Source organism: Fundulus heteroclitus, unplaced genomic scaffold (assembly GCF_011125445.2).
Source record: "Fundulus heteroclitus isolate FHET01 unplaced genomic scaffold, MU-UCD_Fhet_4.1 scaffold_127, whole genome shotgun sequence".
Classification (NCBI taxonomy): Eukaryota; Metazoa; Chordata; class Actinopteri; order Cyprinodontiformes; family Fundulidae; genus Fundulus; species Fundulus heteroclitus.
The window spans coordinates 277118-297812 of record NW_023396539.1 but is presented as its reverse complement, the minus strand read 5'-3'; the positions used below and the strand labels follow the sequence as shown (position 1 = coordinate 297812).

General features: G+C 39.8%; 2 non-coding genes across 2 annotated transcripts; both read right to left on the bottom strand.

The window, feature by feature from the left end:
- Window positions 1-308: 308 nt before the first annotated feature.
- On the bottom strand, window positions 309-381 carry trnak-cuu. Its single transcript has one exon. It is a non-coding gene; the product is annotated as a tRNA-Lys (tRNA).
- Window positions 382-7956: 7575 nt separating this feature from the next.
- On the bottom strand, window positions 7957-8029 carry trnak-cuu. Its single transcript has one exon. It is a non-coding gene; the product is annotated as a tRNA-Lys (tRNA).
- Window positions 8030-20695: the final 12666 nt, after the last annotated feature.

Sequence of the window (20695 nt, the reverse complement as noted above, 5' to 3'; positions counted from 1 at the left end):
GGCAATGTGAGTTTATGTGGCAATGTGAGTTTATGTCTAGCAGTAAAGAAGGGTTCTCATCATCATGCCACTTTCACCGTATTGAAAAATCTGTCAGTGTGCATCAAAAAAAAGAAAGAAAAACAATAAGCCCGTAATAGCCTTTTTGCTATAACACAATGCAAAGACATTGTCTAAATTGTACAAGCACTTCAAATTACAGAATTGCACAAAGTGACAGCAGAATCACAGAAGGAAATGGGTTTTTACTCAAGAAGTAAGAGTCTCCCATACCTCGATGAAGAACGAAAGCTTATTTAAGGAGCATACGCCCAACGTGGGGCTCGAACCCACGACCCTGAGATTAAGAGTCTCATGCTCTACCGACTGAGCTAGCCGGGCAACTGCCGCAATGTCTTAAGGTACACCGATCCGGAGATAAGCAGTGAGAAATAACACGTGAACATGCTTTTCCATTCTATGAAGTCGCAAGCTAGGTCCTGTTACACGACAATGATTCAGGGGGCTTGAAAGGGCACCCGATTTTGCAATGCATTGTGGGATGCCGTCTCCACTTTGCGGGGAAACGGCTTTTGTTTACGTTTCTGATTTGAATGCGGCGCTCGGAGGGATAGATATGCAAAGTGCTTGAAAAATGGACTGTATTAAAGGGAAGAGCGATGGACTGTACCCAGACAAGCTAGTCCCTGCGCTCAAGGTTTGTTATCTCGAGAAAATCTCTAGGATCTGTGGGATTGATCCATATGAGCATGACAACCGGACAAAGGATTCACATGACCTGCTGCCGAATCACCACCATTGTCAGAAGCTGAGCTTGCTTTCTATCTCACCAATAAAGTTTGTTTTCATACTAGCGAATGATTCAGAAATGTCCGTGGACAAGGCCGCTTTGGGTGGGTCATGAAACTCCAAATTTTTCGTCCTAAAGAGAAAACTTGTCATTTCTGAGCTACGAAAACAACACAGCTTCACCTTACTGTGCTCCACTTCTGTTTTGGTGTCTGCCAGATAAAATTGTTTAAAAAAATTTTAAGCCATATATCCACTCGGCATTTATGTTCAAAATAGGTAGGGTCTTATTGTTTATTTCTTTATGAACCAGGGAATATTCACAATGAATTTCCATTGCCATTCACTTTGTTTGCTATCCTTAGGTGTCTAAGCTAGCAGCCTGCTGAATGTTCCGTGTATAACAGTAACTGAAGCTTTGAAAACACATATGCACTTATTACTTTTTAAAATGACTTAATTTATAATGAAATATCACAGATAACCTCCAAGAAGGGATGACAATTTAGGATATAATGTCTAAATTAATCTCCTAAGTGTGACAGAATAGGAGGCTCTCCTTTACTCCTACTTTTTTTGCTAGCCTCCGCTTGCTAGTCTAGCACTAGCAGCCTGCTTAAAGCTCAGCGTAAAATACAGTACAATACGACTTTATTTATAAAGCACTTAAAAAGCCCAACAAGCTTTGATTCAAATTTACCAGTCTGAAAATACCCTGAACACACACATATTGCGATACGGCAATGTGAGTTTATGTGGCAATGTGAGTTTATGTCTAGCAGTAAAGAAGGGTTCTCATCATCATGCCACTTTCACCGTATTGAAAAATCTGTCAGTGTGCATCAAAAAAAAACAAAAGAAAAACAATAAGCCCGTAATAGCCTTTTTGCTATAACACAATGCAAAGACATTGTCTAAATTGTACAAGCACTTCAAATTACAGAATTGCACAAAGTGACAGCAGAATCACAGAAGGAAATGGGTTTTTACTCAAGAAGTAAGAGTCTCCCATACCTCGATGAAGAACGAAAGCTTATATAAGGAGCATACGCCCAACGTGGGGCTCGAACCCACGACCCTGAGATTAAGAGTCTCATGCTCTACCGACTGAGCTAGCCAGGCAACTGCCGCAATGTCTTAAGGTACACCGATCCGGAGATAAGCAGTGAGAAATAACACGTGAACATGCTTTTCCATTCTATGAAGTCGCAAGCTAGGTCCTGTTACACGACAATGATTCAGGGGGCTTGAAAGGGCACCCGATTTTGCAATGCATTGTGGGATGCCGTCTCCACTTTGCGGGGAAACGGCTTTTGTTTACGTTTCTGATTTGAATGCGGCGCTCGGAGGGATAGATATGCAAAGTGCTTGAAAAATGGACTGTATTAAAGGGAAGAGCGATGGACTTTACCCAGACAAGCTAGTCCCTGCGCTCAAGGTTTGTTATCTCGAGAAAATCTCTAGGATCTGTGGGATTGATCCATATGAGCATGACAACCGGACAAAGGATTCACATGACCTGCTGCCGAATCACCACCATTGTCAGAAGCTGAGCTTGCTTTCTATCTCACCAATAAAGTTTGTTTTCATACTAGCGAATGATTCAGAAATGTCCGTGGACAAGGCCGCTTTGGGTGGGTCATGAAACTCCAAATTTTTCGTCCTAAAGAGAAAACTTGTCATTTCTGAGCTACGAAAACAACACAGCTTCACCTTACTGTGCTCCACTTCTGTTTTGGTGTCTGCCAGATAAATTTGTTTAAAAAAATTTTAAGCCATATATCCACTCGGCATTTATGTTCAAAATAGGTAAGGTCTTATTGTTTATTTCTTTATGAACCAGGGAATATTCACAATGAATTTCCATTGCCATTCACTTTGTTTGCTATCCTTAGGTGTCTAAGCTAGCAGCCTGCTAAATGTTCCGTGTATAACAGTAACTGAAGCTTTGAAAACACATATGCACTTATTACTTTTTAAAATGACTTAATTTATAATGAAATATCACAGATAACCTCCAAGAAGGGATGACAATTTAGGATATAATGTCTAAATTAATCTCCTAAGAGTGACACAATAAGAGGCTCTCCTTTACTCCTACTTTCTTTTGCTAGTCTCCGCTTGCTAGTCTAGCACTAGCAGCCTGCCTAAAGCTCAACGTAAAATACAGTACAATACGACTTTATTTATAAAGCACTTAAAAAGCCCAACAAGCTTTGATTCAAATTTACCAGTCTGAAAATACCCTGAACACACACATATTGCGATACGGCAATGTGAGTTTATGTGGCAATGTGAGTTTATGTCTAGCAGTAAAGAAGGGTTCTCATCATCATGCCACTTTCACCGTATTGAAAAATCTGTCAGTGTGCATCAAAAAAAAGAAAGAAAAACAATAAGCCCGTAATAGCCTTTTTGCTATAACACAATGCAAAGACATTGTCTAAATTGTACAAGCACTTCAAATTACAGAATTGCACAAAGTGACAGCAGAATCACAGTAGGAAATGGGTTTTTACTCAAGAAGTAAGAGTCTCCCATACCTCGATGAAGAACGAAAGCTTATATAAGGAGCATACGCCCAACGTGGGGCTCGAACCCACGACCCTAAGATTAAGAGTCTCATGCTCTACCGACTGAGCTAGCCGGGCAACTGCCGCAATGTCTTAAGGTACACCGATCCGGAGATAAGCAGTGAGAAATAACACGTGAACATGCTTTTCCATTCTATGAAGTCGCAAGCTAGGTCCTGTTACACGACAATGATTCAGGGGGCTTGAAAGGGCACCCGATTTTGCAATGCATTGTGGGATGCCGTCTCCACTTTGCGGGGAAACGGCTTTTGTTTACGTTTCTGATTTGAATGCGGCGCTCGGAGGGATAGATATGCAAAGTGCTTGAAAAATGGACTGTATTAAAGGGAAGAGCGATGGACTGTACCCAGACAAGCTAGTCCCTGCGCTCAAGGTTTGTTATCTCGAGAAAATCTCTAGGATCTGTGGGATTGATCCATATGAGCATGACAACCGGACAAAGGATTCACATGACCTGCTGCCGAATCACCACCATTGTCAGAAGCTGAGCTTGCTTTCTATCTCACCAATAAAGTTTGTTTTCATACTAGCGAATGATTCAGAAATGTCCGTGGACAAGGCCGCTTTGGGTGGGTCATGAAACTCCAAATTTTTCGTCCTAAAGAGAAAACTTGTCATTTCTGAGCTACGAAAACAACACAGCTTCACCTTACTGTGCTCCACTTCTGTTTTGGTGTCTGCCAGATAAAATTGTTTAAAAAAATTTTAAGCCATATATCCACTCGGCATTTATGTTCAAAATAGGTAGGGTCTTATTGTTTATTTCTTTATGAACCAGGGAATATTCACAATGAATTTCCATTGCCATTCACTTTGTTTGCTATCCTTAGGTGTCTAAGCTAGCAGCCTGCTGAATGTTCCGTGTATAACAGTAACTGAAGCTTTGAAAACACATATGCACTTATTACTTTTTAAAATGACTTAATTTATAATGAAATATCACAGATAACCTCCAAGAAGGGATGACAATTTAGGATATAATGTCTAAATTAATCTCCTAAGCGTGACAGAATAGGAGGCTCTCCTTTACTCCTACTTTTTTTGCTAGCCTCCGCTTGCTAGTCTAGCACTAGCAGCCTGCTTAAAGTTCAGCGTAAAATACAGTACAATACGACTTTATTTATAAAGCACTTAAAAAGCCCAACAAGCTTTGATTCAAATTTACCAGTCTGAAAATACCCTGAACACACACATATTGCGATACGGCAATGTGAGTTTATGTGGCAATGTGAGTTTATGTCTAGCAGTAAAGAAGGGTTCTCATCATCATGCCACTTTCACCGTATTGAAAAATCTGTCAGTGTGCATCAAAAAAAACAAAAGAAAAAGAATAAGCCCGTAATAGCCTTTTTGCTATAACACAATGCAAAGACATTGTCTAAATTGTACAAGCACTTCAAATTACAGAATTGCACAAAGTGACAGCAGAATCACAGAAGGAAATGGGTTTTTACTCAAGAAGTAAGAGTCTCCCATACCTCGATGAAGAACGAAAGCTTATATAAGGAGCATACGCCCAACGTGGGGCTCGAACCCACGACCCTGAGATTAAGAGTCTCATGCTCTACCGACTGAGCTAGCCAGGCAACTGCCGCAATGTCTTAAGGTACACCGATCCGGAGATAAGCAGTGAGAAATAACACGTGAACATGCTTTTCCATTCTATGAAGTCGCAAGCTAGGTCCTGTTACACGACAATGATTCAGGGGGCTTGAAAGGGCACCCGATTTTGCAATGCATTGTGGGATGCCGTCTCCACTTTGCGGGGAAACGGCTTTTGTTTACGTTTCTGATTTGAATGCGGCGCTCGGAGGGATAGATATGCAAAGTGCTTGAAAAATGGACTGTATTAAAGGGAAGAGCGATGGACTTTACCCAGACAAGCTAGTCCCTGCGCTCAAGGTTTGTTATCTCGAGAAAATCTCTAGGATCTGTGGGATTGATCCATATGAGCATGACAACCGGACAAAGGATTCACATGACCTGCTGCCGAATCACCACCATTGTCAGAAGCTGAGCTTGCTTTCTATCTCACCAATAAAGTTTGTTTTCATACTAGCGAATGATTCAGAAATGTCCGTGGACAAGGCCGCTTTGGGTGGGTCATGAAACTCCAAATTTTTCGTCCTAAAGAGAAAACTTGTCATTTCTGAGCTACGAAAACAACACAGCTTCACCTTACTGTGCTCCACTTCTGTTTTGGTGTCTGCCAGATAAATTTGTTTAAAAAAATTTTAAGCCATATATCCACTCGGCATTTATGTTCAAAATAGGTAAGGTCTTATTGTTTATTTCTTTATGAACCAGGGAATATTCACAATGAATTTCCATTGCCATTCACTTTGTTTGCTATCCTTAGGTGTCTAAGCTAGCAGCCTGCTAAATGTTCCGTGTATAACAGTAACTGAAGCTTTGAAAACACATATGCACTTATTACTTTTTAAAATGACTTAATTTATAATGAAATATCACAGATAACCTCCAAGAAGGGATGACAATTTAGGATATAATGTCTAAATTAATCTCCTAAGAGTGACACAATAAGAGGCTCTCCTTTACTCCTACTTTCTTTTGCTAGTCTCCGCTTGCTAGTCTAGCACTAGCAGCCTGCTTAAAGCTCAACGTAAAATACAGTACAATACGACTTTATTTATAAAGCACTTAAAAAGCCCAACAAGCTTTGATTCAAATTTACCAGTCTGAAAATACCCTGAACACACACATATTGCGATACGGCAATGTGAGTTTATGTGGCAATGTGAGTTTATGTCTAGCAGTAAAGAAGGGTTCTCATCATCATGCCACTTTCACCGTATTGAAAAATCTGTCAGTGTGCATCAAAAAAAAGAAAGAAAAACAATAAGCCCGTAATAGCCTTTTTGCTATAACACAATGCAAAGACATTGTCTAAATTGTACAAGCACTTCAAATTACAGAATTGCACAAAGTGACAGCAGAATCACAGTAGGAAATGGGTTTTTACTCAAGAAGTAAGAGTCTCCCATACCTCGATGAAGAACGAAAGCTTATATAAGGAGCATACGCCCAACGTGGGGCTCGAACCCACGACCCTAAGATTAAGAGTCTCATGCTCTACCGACTGAGCTAGCCGGGCAACTGCCGCAATGTCTTAAGGTACACCGATCCGGAGATAAGCAGTGAGAAATAACACGTGAACATGCTTTTCCATTCTATGAAGTCGCAAGCTAGGTCCTGTTACACGACAATGATTCAGGGGGCTTGAAAGGGCACCCGATTTTGCAATGCATTGTGGGATGCCGTCTCCACTTTGCGGGGAAACGGCTTTTGTTTACGTTTCTGATTTGAATGCGGCGCTCGGAGGGATAGATATGCAAAGTGCTTGAAAAATGGACTGTATTAAAGGGAAGAGCGATGGACTGTACCCAGACAAGCTAGTCCCTGCGCTCAAGGTTTGTTATCTCGAGAAAATCTCTAGGATCTGTGGGATTGATCCATATGAGCATGACAACCGGACAAAGGATTCACATGACCTGCTGCCGAATCACCACCATTGTCAGAAGCTGAGCTTGCTTTCTATCTCACCAATAAAGTTTGTTTTCATACTAGCGAATGATTCAGAAATGTCCGTGGACAAGGCCGCTTTGGGTGGGTCATGAAACTCCAAATTTTTCGTCCTAAAGAGAAAACCTGTCATTTCTGAGCTACGAAAACAACACAGCTTCACCTTACTGTGCTCCACTTCTGTTTTGGTGTCTGCCAGATAAAATTGTTTAAAAAAATTTTAAGCCATATATCCACTCGGCATTTATGTTCAAAATAGGTAGGGTCTTATTGTTTATTTCTTTATGAACCAGGGAATATTCACAATGAATTTCCATTGCCATTCACTTTGTTTGCTATCCTTAGGTGTCTAAGCTAGCAGCCTGCTGAATGTTCCGTGTATAACAGTAACTGAAGCTTTGAAAACACATATGCACTTTTTACTTTTTAAAATGACTTAATTTATAATGAAATATCACAGATAACCTCCAAGAAGGGATGACAATTTAGGATATAATGTCTAAATTAATCTCCTAAGCGTGACAGAATAGGAGGCTCTCCTTTACTCCTACTTTTTTTGCTAGCCTCCGCTTGCTAGTCTAGCACTAGCAGCCTGCTTAAAGCTCAGCGTAAAATACAGTACAATACGACTTTATTTATAAAGCACTTAAAAAGCCCAACAAGCTTTGATTCAAATTTACCAGTCTGAAAATACCCTGAACACACACATATTGCGATACGGCAATGTGAGTTTATGTGGCAATGTGAGTTTATGTCTAGCAGTAAAGAAGGGTTCTCATCATCATGCCACTTTCACCGTATTGAAAAATCTGTCAGTGTGCATCAAAAAAAAAACAAAAGAAAAACAATAAGCCCGTAATAGCCTTTTTGCTATAACACAATGCAAAGACATTGTCTAAATTGTACAAGCACTTCAAATTACAGAATTGCACAAAGTGACAGCAGAATCACAGAAGGAAATGGGTTTTTACTCAAGAAGTAAGAGTCTCCCATACCTCGATGAAGAACGAAAGCTTATATAAGGAGCATACGCCCAACGTGGGGCTCGAACCCACGACCCTGAGATTAAGAGTCTCATGCTCTACCAACTGAGCTAGCCGGGCAACTGCCGCAATGGCTTAAGGTACACCGATCCGGAGATAAGCAGTGAGAAATAACACGTGAACATGCTTTTCCATTCTATGAAGTCGCAAGCTAGGTCCTGTTACACGACAATGATTCAGGGGGCTTGAAAGGGCACCCGATTTTGCAATGCATTGTGGGATGCCGTCTCTACTTTGCGGGGAAACGGCTTTTGTTTACGTTTCTGATTTGAATGCGGCGCTCGGAGGGATAGATATGCAAAGTGCTTGAAAAATGGACTGCATTAAAGGGAAGAGCGATGGACTGTACCCAGACAAGCTAGTCCCTGCGCTCAAGGTTTGTTATCTCGAGAAAATCTCTAGGATCTGTGGGATTGATCCATATGAGCATGACAACCGGACAAAGGATTCACATGACCTGCTGCCGAATCACCACCATTGTCAGAAGCTGAGCTTGCATTTCATACTAGCGAATGATTCAGAAATGTCCGTGGACAAGGCCGTAGCAGTAAAGAAGGGTTCTCATCATCATGCCACTTTCACCGTATTGAAAAATCTGTCAGTGTGCATCAAAAAAACGAAAGAAAAAGAATAAGCCCGTAATAGCCTGTTTGCTATAGCACAATGCAAAGACATTGTCTTAATTGTACAAGCACTTCAAATTACAGAATTGCACAAAGGGACAGCAGAATAATAATAATAAAATACACTACAATACAATTTCATTGTATCCACTCTGCATTCATGTTCAAAATAGGTAGGGTCTGACTTCCGGTTTGACCAGCGCCATGTGAGGCCGTGTTTTTACTGAGCTCCTTACCAACACTATTAATAAATATTGAAGCAGCTATTTAATAAAAAACACTTGAGTCACGCTTGTAAGGCTACAAACCAGGGTTTTATCTTTGGATCCAACGCTCGCTGAAAATGTCTTAAAACCAACGGAAACCACCCGACACAAAAGGCTAGCTCTAAAACTAGCCCGGAGGCTAACGCTGTGCATGATGCTAAACCCGACATCAGGTCATCCTCTCCGCCGACCTGAGGACGAAACTGCTTACTAAAGCAGAGGCGCAATCCGCTGAAATTCACAACCTGGTTGATCAGCTAAGAGCAGAGATTAAACTAGCCAACGATAATGCCAATGCCAAGAGTCAAGACCTAGTTAAACGGATGGTCGCCCTTGAGTCTGCAGCCGACAGCCACTCCGACCTGATTGCTGCTTTGTGGCGGGACATGGCTTACGTGCAGAAGGAGCTCGCTGTCCAGGAAACACGTAATGAGGATCTGGAGGCATAATCTTGGCGTAATAACCTGCGCATTGCCGGGATAAAGGAAAGACGAGAGGACGGTAAGAGCATGACAGACTTTATATCTCAGTGCCTGAAGGAGACGCTTGGTCTCGATAAACCTCCTTTATTGAACCGGGCACACATCATCATCAGATGCCATTACTATCAGGAGAAAGAGGAAACGCTAAGGAAAGCTGGGCAGATGAAACAACTGACCACAGGGGATGGTGATAAGATCCACATCCAACCAGACTACACACAGGCAGTAGCCAAGCAGCGGACGGAGTTCAACGAAGTGCGGGGCCTATTGAGGAGCTGTGAGGGAGTACGCTATAGTCTGTGGTACCCAGCGGAGCTGAGAATAACGACGCCTGATGGTCTGTGCACAAGCCTTAAAGATCCTAAACGGGCCAAGGATTTTTTTAATGGAAAACCTGAAGCGTGCCGCCTGAAGACGTGACAGCACTGAGAGACGGGCTTTCTGTGGTTGCCCCTATCCCGCATACAGAGGTATGTCTGAATAACTGTCATCCTTTTAAGGACTTTGTTTAAGTAGAGGGGATTTTAATGTCCCCAGACATAAGACCGACAGCAGGGCCACAGATATGCGGTGAACTTTTTGTTCTGAGCTGGATCAGCCCTAGGGGCACAGGACTGATCGGTCTGAAATGGGCACTTAAGCCTGAAAAAGTCCTTAAACCTTTTCAATGTCCATTTTTTTGGCCACAAGGCCTGGTTAACATAATTGGATGGTTCAGACTTCACTGAAGGTTAATAATGTTCTCAGATGTCCAATTGGTGCCAGTAGAAGTTAAATTCTTTATTTATATTAAGTTCTTGCTTCGAACTGTCAGAGCCCTGACGACATATGATGGGTGAGTTCAGACACTTTTGTTTGTGTTGGTTTTGTCAAGGTTACTCACACAAATTATGTATAAATAAGGTAGGGCATGAGAAAGTCATTGAGTGTGCATTGTAATAGATTATGGTTAAGATTAGCTGCAACATATTGTTCTGTTATTCATGTAGTGTTGGTGAGACTCGGTCTCACAAGGTAAGTTTTGTTATGTAATGTTATAGAATACAACTGGGGGGGGGGGGGGGGGGGGGGTTATGCAGTCTTTCATTTGGGGAGAACCCGGCAATGGGATTGTGTAGGGGACATGTTTGATTCTATGTTTTTGTATTTCTTATGGTTTTCATGTTTTATATTATCGACTCCAATGGTACAATGTCTAAACAGAGATCTATCATGTACAAAAAGGTTTAATGAGGAGGCTGTTTCAAAGCAGGCTGCTGCCAGACCATTTCAGATACCAGAATATGATGACCACTAATAGTAGCAGTGCGGGGAGGGGGAATATTAAATTTACAAACTGGAACACCAAAGGGCTTAACCATCCAGTGAAGCGTAGTAAGGTGTTCTCTCATCTATCAAAGCTGCAAACAGACATAGCATTCTTAACTGAAACACACCTGATTAATAAAGATCACTCCAGGCTTAAGAAAGGGGGGTTTTCCCAGATTTTTCATTGCAGATTTAACGCTAAATGTCGTGGAGCGGCCATTCTCGTACATAGAGAAGTGCAATTTGTTCAAACAAATATGATCCAGGCTTTTTAATATTCTTTATTCCGCGGAAACCTCACCTACAGCGGAGGTTTTGCTCTCTCTCGATGCTTACAAGGCATTTGACCGGATTGAATATGAATATGTTTTTGCAGCTCTGGAGACGTTTGGTTTTGGTCCGGCTTTCTGTTGGTGGATAAAGATTCTATATGCTACACCACAGGCCTCTGTCCGTACTAATAAAACAACCTCAAACTATTTCCCTATATGTAGGGGGACAAGGCAGGGCTCTCCATTGAGCCCGCTTTTGTTTGACCTAGCCATAGAACCATTAGCGGTTGCACTTCGGGGTGCGGAAGAGATTGTGGGCATTGTCAGGGGTGGTAAAACTCACAAACTGTCACTATATGCGGATGACTTGCTACTTTACTTGTCCGATCCTTGCACCTCTATTCCCAAGGCATTAGATATTATCTCTAGTTTCGGAGAGATCTCAGGCTATAAAATCAACCTCTCTAAAAGTTTGCTCTTTCCTATTAACAACCAGGCTCAACAGATGTCTTTTGGGTTATACCCACTGAAAGAAACTTGCAACACTTTTACATATCTTGGCATATCAGTAACTCATAAATATAGTGATTTATTCAAACATAACTTTAAACCTGCTCTGGAGAAGGCTAAACAGGACTTTACCCATTGGTCAGTGCTGCCTATATCGCTTGCTGGCAGGGTTAACTCTGTCTAGATGACAATCATGCCCAGGTTCTTATTTTTGTTTCAAACAATACCTGTTTTCATCCCAAAGTCCTTTTTCAGAGAGCTGTATAAATCTATATCGACCTTTATCTGGAATAAGACCGTCCCAAGAATAAGGAGGGCGCATCTTGAGAAACAGAAGGATGCTGGAGGCCTAGCATTACCAAATTTTTTGCAACATTACTGGGCAGCTAATATTTATAAATTAATATACTGGGTCTCTTCTTCTTACGAGGGGAATGGACCTGTATGGGTTGAAATGGAACAATATTGTGCTTATCATGTGTCTCTTCTTTGATATGTGCACCATTGCCACTCAGTAAGCAGCGACGTACAAAGAACCCTATTGTAAGCGACTCGCTTCGAATATGGTCCTAATTCAGAACCCACTTCAAATATAGACAGGCTATGCCTTCTATGCCAATCTCGGCCAATGCACTCTTTCCACCCTCACTCATGGATACAGCATTTAAAATATGGTTCAGGAATGGATTGAAACGGGTGAGGGATCTTTTTAAGGACGGTGTGTTCATGTCATTCGAGCAGCTGGTAAATGAGTATATTATCCCCAGTTCGCATTATTTCAGGTATCAACAGGTGCGCGTCTTTGTTCGGAAACATTTTCCTTCTGTTCCATTAATCCCACCAAATGACTGGATAGACATATGGTTGGAGGAGGATCTAAATGAAAGAGGAGGAGTGAGCAGATTATATAAGGATATCCAGAGGATGGCTTCACCGTCTCTTAGTCATATTAAGGCACAGTGGGAGGAGGAGTTGGGATTTGGGTTGTCGGACATCTCCTGGCAAAGCGCAATTAAGAGAATACATTCAACTTTGATTTGTATCAGACATGGTTTGCTCCAGTTTAAGGTGCTACATAGGCTTCATTTATCCAGGAGCAGTCTTGCAAGGATTTATCCAGATGTCGATCCGACTTGCTCCCGATGCTGTCAGGCTACAGCTACCCTCCATCATATGTTCTGGGTGTGCCCAAAGTTGATACAGTTCTGGTCTTTAATTTTTGACACATTTTCTTACATTTGTGGCAGAGAGATAAGCCCTGCCCCCAAAATTGCCATATTTGGTGTGGCCCCTGCAGAAATGGTAATATCAGGTGCACAATCAGATGCCATTGCATTTTCATCTCTATTGGCCAGACGTCTCATTTTGCATAATTGGAAGTCAGAGAGGCCCCCATATATAGGTGCTGGGTGGAGGATGTAATGGCGCATTTAAAACTCGAGAAAATGAAGCACAAGATCAGAGGATCAACCCACAGGTTCTATAAGGTCTGGCAGCCGTTTCTAAATTATTTTCACTTACAATTCCCTGCTGGAAACACTGGGACATAATTAGGTCATAGGCTATGTAACCCTACTGTAACATGTTGATATTAATTTATTTATTCATTTTTATTATTGTGATTATTTTTTATTCTCACAAATTTCTTATTTTTATGTTATCTGTTTTTTTATTTTTATTTTTTTCCTATCTTATTGCATTTTATTGTTGATATTGGGACTGTTGTTTGGTTGTTATTTGATATGAACAATTCAAAATCCAATAAAAATATTTGAATAATAATAAAAAAAAAAATAGGTAGGGTCTTATTGTTTATTTCTTTATGAACCAGGGAATATTCACAATGAATTTCTATTTCCATTCACTTTGTTTGCTATCCTTAGTTGTCTAGGCTAGCAGCCTGCTAAAGCAACGAGTACAACAGTAGCAAGTTTCCTCTTGCTGTGCATGCACACTTCTTGTGTTTATATATCCAGTGAGCTCTTGTTTCAGCCATTCATTGCCACTCCACTGCTCTCACGTAAATTGTCAAAAGTAGTAAGCTGTATCACAAGTTTATGAGTGGAAGGCTTCAGAAGAAATAAATGAGACCAGAGTGGATTTGGGAGATTCTTTCACACTATCCCCCTAATGAGCAGAAGAGCAAGTAGGATGGTCTTTATATGTGCAGTTATTGAAAAGTGACTTGTGCATTTCTTACCTGAATTTCCAGAAAAATCGTCCACTATCCCTTTAAGCATCGTCATGGGTCTTCTTCTTTTTGTTGATGTTTAACTTTAGCTGCAATTTATGTGTTTTTGTTAGATTATTAGGTTTGGATCACTATTTTGTTCTTATTTTATACTGAGTAAATATAACTAGTTATTTTTCACCCTTGTGTAAATATGTATATGAAAATACTATAATGGTTACCAAATATTTTTGGATAATTTAGTGAAAGAACAGGGTTAAAAAGGGAGCTAAACCTACATAATTCAAAAGCAAAATATAAATGTTTTAGTTTTGATTTATATTTTCACACATTGTACTGTCAATTTCCATGAAATAACTCTAAGGATTTTGTTTTTCTGTTATAATTTATATGTAACTAAGCAGTAGTTAAAGTCTAAAATATCACTTGTAGAAGAGGAGTCAACAGTCAAAGCACTTGTAACAAAGCTGAAAACATCTTGTACATTGAAATCTAAGATGCCAATGTATGTCATATGCAAATAAAGCAGTCAAATGCTAGTTCTCTCATTTCACCTCCTTCGTCATAATTACATCTTCCAATCTTCCCCAGCTTCCAGCTATCACTTCAGTTCCTCCCTCTCGTTAATGATATGCAACAGTTACAGCTAAAATTCTGGTGCAAGGTTGCCTTTTGGGTGTCCCAAGTAAGTAGGCCAGCTTTAAGAGCATTTCAAGGTTTTTGTGCCTGTTCAATCATTTTGCCATGGCCTGGTTTGAAATCAAAGCTTCAGGTCTTCTATAAATGCTACTTCCTTAACTTCTGAAACTTGTCCCATTTCAGGACTGATTGCAGAGAATCTTTATTCCAAACATAATTGTCTGTTACCATGAGTCAGCCATTCAGGTGAATGGCTCATTCATATTTCTCCACTGAGTGAGTCTAAGGATACAGCGTGCTCACACACATAGAAACTGGATGAGTTTTCCTGACCAGTGAGGTGCATGATGTTATGCAATAACACCTCTTTGATTATGAAGATTATTTTTTAATTATAATTGGCAATTATAATTTAATAATATATCATTCAAAATCAAATGATAGTTATAACGAAAATTCTTTCAAATGGTTGTGATCAAGGGCTATACACCTGTAATGATTAGTACTAACAATTGGTTTATTAATTAGCAGTTATGAAGTTATTTATACCAGAAAGGGTTATCTTACCAGTTGTTGACTGGTTAGAGCCAATGAAAATGTCTCAGTTTATTCAGTTATTAACTAAAAAGGAGATGATTCGGTAACATTAACCATCACAATCAACACGTCAGCACTTTGAGGTAACAGCATTGTTAGCTCGGCTAACGGTAGCTAATCAGCTAATGTGACTTCACAACAGCCTACTGCTGACAGGCTTGGGCTACTCGGTATCCCAAGGCAACATAACTTCTGACATTATAAGTTCAACTTAAGAACATTAACGGAAAACAGTATGTTTTTATAAAACATATATAAACAAAGACTATCCCTTTTGACTTTGCCAAAATACCTTTTGAAAATTAAAAATTATATATTTTTAGCTTACTTAACATACATACTTTTTGAAAAAAATAAAACAAAGACAGTCCTTGACTTCACAAAAAAAACTTTTTCTTTCTAACCTGATATAACCTGATATTAACCTGAACAGCTCACATTGTAAATGCTAAATTTGCCATTTATAATCAACATTGTTCACACTGTTTTTTAATCTAGCTATTATCAAACCTTTCCAAGAGAACACCAAACATTTTATAAACACCGAACCTGTTATTTACAGCATTACAGCAGCAAAGTGTGGTTATACAGAAGAGCAACAGCTTATAACACCAAATGTAACCTCTATTGTCTGGATTTGTTTCTTTGTTTTATTTTTATTCTGCAATGGCTAGAAGTGAAACAGTGGAGTGGTGCGATTGAACCAGTGGGGTTGTACCTCATTGACAGAAGTTTTTCAAAAGTCTTATCAGAAAGTCTATTTCTCCTAGGCGTGAGCACCAAACCTCCAAGACTCTCCTACTCAGGGCCGTGCAGAGACCGTTGGAGGGGCAGGTGCTCAAAGTTAAAAGATGGCACATGGGGCACGGATTTAAAACACGATACAGAAACATACCTTGCTATACAACCGGTTGAAATGTACCAACCCATACTATAAAGAATGTAACATGGAATCAAGGGCGTATGTTTCATTTGAACTTTGGTAGGGACACTATTGGTCCAAAGCTTCATTGGTCTGATGTCATCGGTCCTACGCAATATGCAAGCTCCTATTTTTTGATGCTTGATTTGAGCATCAGGACGCGTTTTGCCTATCTAAAGAGAAAAGTCAGCATTATTTGCTACATTTATACAAATGCTCATAGCACTACACACACTAGATGCTGTTTGTTAATGTTTAAAGATGGTGCGGGGGCAAGTTCCTGTAAAGGTGGGCCAGTTGCGATACCCCTTATCGTATTTTGTATTTGTATATATGTGTATCTATATGTGTGTGTATATATATATATATATATATATATATATATATATATATATATATATATATATATATATATATATATATATATATATATATATATCCAAATACATTACAAAAGCCTAGAAAAAATTGTTCACCAGCTAAGGTCCTCCTCCTGCTCCCTCAATGTTCTACCCACGGTTTTCTTTAAGAAAGTTTTGCCTGTCAAAGCGTCTGATTTGGCTCAAATAGACATGTCCCTTCTGTCATGTGTTTTCCCCCAGTTTCTAAAAACAGCAATTATCAAACCACTGTTGAAAAAGAACAAATTTGGACAAATTACTACTACAGAACTACAGGCCCATCTAAAACCTCTCATTTATCAGTAAGATTATTGAAAAAGCTGTGTTGTAAAAATTAAATACTTTCTCAACCATGACCAGCTGCTTGACCCTTTCCAATCAAGCTTCCGTGCTCACCATTGTACAGAGACTGACCTTGTCAAGGTGTTTAATGACATCCATATAAACACAGACTGTGGAACACAGTGCTGGTATTACTGGACCTCAGTGCAGCATTTGATACTGTTGATCACTCCATTCTGTTAGAGCGCCTGGGAAACTGGGTGGGCCTTTCTGGTTTAAATCCTATCTAAATGACAGACTTTTTGTGTCAGTGGGTAATTTTATATAAGAGACGACAGAAATCACATGTGTGGTTCCCCAAGGGTCCATCCTGGGTCCCCTCCTATTCAATATCTACATGCTCCCTCTAGCTCAGATCTTAAAAAATAACATCAGTTACCTTAACTATGCAGACAACACACAGCTCTACATCACCATGTCACCAGGTGACTATGAACCCATTCAAGCGCTGAATAAATGCTTAGAAGAAATCAATGCATGGACTCAGTTTCAGTGTCCATTGAAAATGAAATAGTTCCAGCATAGAATCTAATAAAGCTTCTTGCATTTGTAAATCAAGCGGAGCACTAAGACTCCACTTGTGAAAGTAAAATCTATCAGGCTCTTTTTGGCATTAAGACATCAATTCTTAATGCTACATTGCCAGACAGTAAACACACACAAAAAAATCTAGTTTATATTAAATTATCTCTGCTCAGCTCCTGTCAGCTTTAATACTCTTTCTCCCTCAGCTCCCTGCCTTCACTCTGCCTCAAACGTTTCTCACCATTGTCTGATAACTTACCAGTTTGCATTGTCATTCTCATCTCCTCCCATTATGTTTCTCTCCCTGTTTGTTGTGCTTGTTACTCTGCACGTGTTCCTCATCCTGTTTCTCAGCGGCTTCTGTATGTTCTCAGTCTTGTTCATCCACAGGTCCTGTCTGCGCCTAGGTCCTGCTCTGCAACTGTGCTACCTGACAATCATAAAATAGCGTGTTATTTAGCCACCAGTTTAGGGGAACAGATTATTTTCCTTTGTTGGTATATGGACCTCTTGACAAAGCTTTGCCCACCCACGGGCCACCCTTTGTATAAAAGTCTAGTTCAGCCACTGCAGTTAATGTAGCATTTCAGAAGACAGTTTGTTTATTTGTGCTATATCATTAACTATTTAGATCAGGATCAGAGGGGACTTTGCCCTGTGTTACAGCATGGTATACTGTAAATAAATTCTAAATATCTAAAAAAGTTGACCTTACTAAGGCCGCAACTTCAAGTATGAACCACATAAGACAGAATGTGTCTTCTAATATATTGCTCTTCCCTTCTGTTGAAACCACAGATCAAGTTCTGATGGCTCTTACAGACAACCCATCAATCTCTCTCCTTTCATGCTAACAGGTTGAGGTATCAGGAGGATCCTGTCCAAAGAAATGGACTTCACCTCTAAAAGTGTTCATTCAAATAGCATCTCGTCAGCTTGCGAGGCTCGTTGGGAACATATTGCAGTAAACAAGCTTGTGGCTTATCATTTTGGAACATGCTTCCACTGTTACTTCAGTCTAATTTAAACAGCTTGATTGATGGAACGGATTTGTGTCATGGCCAGCTCTGTGCAAGCCAATCACCTGGTTGCAGCTTCAGCTGCTTGGGACTGATTTCAGCACTATTTGGCCCAAAATGACAATTCTGCATAATTTAGCACAGCTGGTTCAAACTGATCAAATCAATAGATGATTTGTAGCTTTCTAGATGAAAAGCTTGATGTGTTTAGGCTTTACAGTAAAGTAACTTTAAGATGAAATACAAAAATATGTGAGATTTTTGTTGAATTTTATTTTAGCTTTGGCTGCTTCACTGAGTGAGCAGTCGGCTTGAGTCATGAGTCATCAGATGGAGACAGAGAGACTCACACACTACAATCCTCCTGAAACGATGATGCAAAAATAGCATCTTCCGTCTTGATTTTGGGTGCATGCTGGTTTCTACATACAACAGTTGGAGAAGCATGAGAAGTGGGTGGGGGGATGGCAAGGATGGTGATCCTGGGACAGAAGGTATAACTGCTTCATGTATTTCCTGTCCAACTCAGTCATGTGTTTCAGCGTAACTTTTATGGTGTCCTACTGCTGAAATATTTTTAACATTCTATAAGCACAGGGACGGTTCTGTGTAAATTTCCTCTAACTTTCAAAGATTTCTGATGGAATTGAAGTGTTAAAGATTTCAAGATAAACACACAATATCCTTAACTGAAGGAATTATTCCTAGGAGGGGCCTGCCTTCTTACGTAATCCAAGAAATCATCAAGGACCTATTGAAGGGGGCCACAAGAACACAACATCTAAAGCACTGCAGGTCACACTTACCTCAGAAAGGGTCAGTGTTCATGATTCAACAAAAAGACAAAAATTGGTATCAATGGAGGCACTGAAAGACCAAAATCACTGTTTACCAAAAGAACACAAAGGAATGTCTGATAATGCGAAAGAAAAAGAAAAACATATTGATATCTAAGACTACAAAATATTCTGTGGACCGTTGAGACAAAAATGGAAGTTTTGTTTAGTTTATTATTCAGATTGCTAAAAGGCTGTCCAAGCAGACCTAGCTGGTTGCAGGGTCTCTGACTTTGCAGCAATCCCTCCACCTGAAAAACCATGGACCAACGGCAGATGGTTGATTCCACTGAGTTGCTAACTTTGCAGAAATCCTTCATGCTGTGCTTGCATGCAGGAACAGTTAGGAGAACTGTACAGTATGGTATGAGTAAAGTGCAGCATCAACCTTTCAGCCATTTCAGATGACCAGACTCAATCATCCACATTAAATCAGTGCTTTACTTCAGCCCACATGGCGATTGTTCTTAGGAGTAATTTGGATTTTCTGCTCATAAGTCCCCTCTCTTTCCTAAAGTTACATCACAACCACTGACTCCTATTGCTGCCCAAAGCATAAGGGTTTGAGTTTTTCTGACTTGATGGTTTGATGTCTTCCTTGGTCAACTATCTTGATGTTTTATTTTACGGTGATTCAAATTTTAGACCCAGCTGATTGAAAAAAAATTGCCACCTTTCAATGCACTCTACGCTGATTTACCTTCTTGAAGGTATAATTGAGGTACATTATAACTGAAAGTAACTCTCAACTGAAAGCCCCCTCATTAGGGCCATGTTTTCTGTCAATCAGACAGCTGCAACAGTTCACTGAGCTCTGCAAGCACTGTTTGCAACAGTAGAATCAGTCTTGTGCAGGTGTTGATTTTTTTTTTTCAACCCATGGTGAACCCGTCACAATTTTCCTCTACATTCAGTGATTTCCCCATTTTTATGTACTTGTTCTGAAAGGACTGTTGGGGAACAAATGCTATTCAATTTTGTAAATATGTTTCACAAAGCTAGAATATTCAGCTTGTAAAAAGTGTAATATTTTATGGAGTATTAATTACATATTGTTTAGCTTTTATGTGAGAACCAAATGAAATGTAAATTGCTTTGCCTGGGAGTCATGCAATTACTTTTGTAAACAGTTGCCATCATGACATCATCATGTGTGATAATAAATAGAATTAAAATAGATATCTCTATTCCCAAAGGTAATGAAGTGACCAATATAAATGATACATTTTTCTATCACCGGTGCTGCTGAGCATACATTCAGGTCTCGCTATTGCTGGGATAATTCTTAAATTAATTTACAGCATGATAAAGTCTCCTTGAATATGCTTTTGGGTTAAATAAGCAGAATGAAGAAGAAACGAATGCCTGAGATGCAGACTACACGGCAGACTTAAAGGTAAGGCATGAAATCCTTAAAGAAGGGGAAAAAGAATCAGGGAAAAAATGCCTTTGATGTGTAGTAAATGCTGTAATGCTCACCCATTTTATACCAGGAGGTAAATGCAGTGTAGGTTTTACTTTAAGCCAAGGGTTTTATAATAATTGATTTTTTTCCCACCCCGCCTTCAACAAAAATAAAATCTGAGTATCTAAGTAACAAAGGCTTCTTTCTGTTATAAACAGGTAAACATGTCAGATTAGCATAAACCAACCAATGCTTTTCAATTTTAATTTATGTTTTTGATATTTCTATTTTCATAAAGTGATTACAAACGTCTGTCCAGACTTAAATATATTTATCTGTTCAAAAAGTGTCATGTTGGAATGCATGACAACACAGAGCCGTGGAGTAA